Source organism: Durio zibethinus, chromosome 18 (genome assembly GCF_047325235.1).
Source record: "Durio zibethinus cultivar Kanyao isolate XHJ-2024 chromosome 18, ASM4732523v1, whole genome shotgun sequence".
NCBI lineage: Eukaryota > Viridiplantae > Streptophyta > Magnoliopsida > Malvales > Malvaceae > Durio > Durio zibethinus.
This window is the reverse complement of record NC_143179.1, coordinates 16,395,640-16,398,013: the sequence shown is the minus strand read 5'-3', so window position 1 is coordinate 16,398,013 and position 2,374 is coordinate 16,395,640. Positions and strand designations below refer to the sequence as shown.

The 2,374-nt window shown below is 34.9% G+C and overlaps 1 pseudogene; it reads left to right on the top strand.

Moving 5' to 3' along the window:
- The first annotated feature begins 929 nt into the window (after positions 1-929).
- On the top strand, positions 930-1,849 carry LOC111300980 (uncharacterized; annotated as a pseudogene).
- Positions 1,850-2,374: the final 525 nt, after the last annotated feature.

The following is a 2,374-nucleotide window of genomic DNA, read 5'->3' as shown; positions in this document are numbered from 1 at the left end:
CAAAATAGTTTAGTGCATGTATTATGAATTTAATTTTGATCTAAGAGTTAAAAAATAATGTAGAATTATACTGGTGTAAGTGGATTTCTACTCTCATATATATATATATATATATATATGTATGTATGCAAAATCTCAGAAGAATTAACTGTTTAATTATGAAGTTTTCCTGTTAGCAGTGTCATGAAATTGTAGGTTTCTAAGGTGTAATTCTTGAAGTTCACTGTGGGTGAAAAGTGCGAGTTTAGAAATAAAAAAGGTGCAAGTTGCATTGTATATATAGAGCTGCACAAGAAGGATTATGCTTATAAACATACCATTTAAACAAAGCAACCTTACAACAAAACCAGTTTTGACAGCAATTATTTCGCCAACTTCCTCTTACATAAAATTAATTGAGTTCCCATTTTTATCACTCTAATAAACTGCATTGAACAAACTATTTCCAAACATGCTAAAATATAAATAATGCAAGCTGGTTTTAGAAGGATGAGAACCTCAGATAGCAGTAATAAGCTTGCCATATGCCTAAAATTGGACATACATGAGAGAGAGAGAGAGAGAGAGAGAGAGAGAGAGAGAGAGAAGAAAAACGGGTGGATGGAAGTCTTGGAAGAATATTAATTAATTGAAAAAACTAATAGGCAATGAGTCAATGGCCTTACTCACTCAGAGTCATCAGTTGTTAATCGTTTATGTATATATAAATGGCACAGCAATGGCCTCACTCACTCATAGTCATCAGTTGTTAATTGTTTATGTGTATATAAATAGCACAGCCTATCTTGCATATAGAAAAAAAGCGACTTCTCATCTGTAACCCTAAAAAACAAGCCTATTTTTTTCCTCTAAATTTTTCTTCTTAAACCTGTTATGATATCTTATTTCTTGTGTCATTGATCGGTTGTGACTATTTGCAATTTTGTGTGATGGGAAATTTTAGAGGCAATAGTTGTGATAGTGAGAAAAGTTGTCATAGAGGTCATTGGAGACCCGCTGAAGATGAACAACTCCTGCAGCTTGTTGCACAATTTGGTCCCAAGAATTGGAATATTATTGCGCAACATCTTGAGGGAAGATCAGGTGGGCATGTCAATTTAGATCAATCTCTGAATTGCTCTCGTTTTACTTTTAAGAAACAGTTTTATTCAATATATATCTTGGTGTGTTTGTAGGGAATAGCTGCAGACTGAGATGGTACAACCAACTTGATCCTATTATATAAAAAAGCCATTTACAGAAGAGGACGAAGAGATGCTCCTTACTAATCATCGGATTCAAGGAAACAAATGGGCTTCTATAGCTAGGCTTTTCACTGGAAGAACCGATAACGCTGTCAAGAACTACTACCATGTTATCATGGCAAGAAGAAAAAGAGAAAAATTGTTATCCTATTGCAACAGAACTGACCAGAAGGGAAATCCTGATCACTCAAACATAAACATTAGTGGCAAATTTGAAAGGTTTTTGATCAGGCCTCAACCAAAGTGTGAAGACTCTAAGTGAGGCCGGGTTTGCAGGTTTCAAGTCACTGACAGACAGGGTTTCACGTTACTATCTTCTTCAAGCTCATCACAACCTTCTTGGCTGAGTGGATGTGGATCAACAATCTCAAACGATTCGTCAGGTTATGCCAGGGCAAGCAATCAGAATCAATTTGCAAACAAAGACTGCGATAGTTGCATTGGATCTCCAAGGCTGTTCATCTTCAGCATTCATTCAGATTCTCAAATTTTGCTAATGGTTTTGGAAGTGAAGGTGAAAACTCCAGGGGAGGCTTAGTGGAGTTCAATGATAACCCATCTGCACTATGGAATCTACATATAGTTTCTGGGGAATATCAAGGAGTAGGATCAATGAAGCACATGGATGTTTCCTTGATAGACTTTCTTGGTGTCGGAATCTCTTAATCTCTGAAGCTATTTGGCTAATCTTTTTCTGCTGAGTAGAACATAATGTTGGGTGTATCTTCACATTTTCCTCTAGTTATACTTTAATTTCCATAAATATATAGTCTTATTATCTTGGTAGGAGCTAATTAATTACAAATTATAATTATAATTAATATTTGCCTTCTATGGTTCACAGATATACTGTCCTTTGTCAACACTCACCTAATTTCTTAGTAGAATACTGCATCTTTAGTTTCAGTCATTAGGATTCATATCCGAACGATCTTAATTTAAAAAAAAAAAAAAATACTATCCTTTGGGCTTTCTCTCATGCCGTAAGCAAGTCTGGGTTTCCTCATGCACACATAAATTTAAAATTTGAGAGCAGATAGATCATCAGCCTTTGATTCGTTTAATTATTTTAATTTACGAATTTTTTGTTGATATGTTGCAATCTGCTCTAATGCGACAATAACTTAATG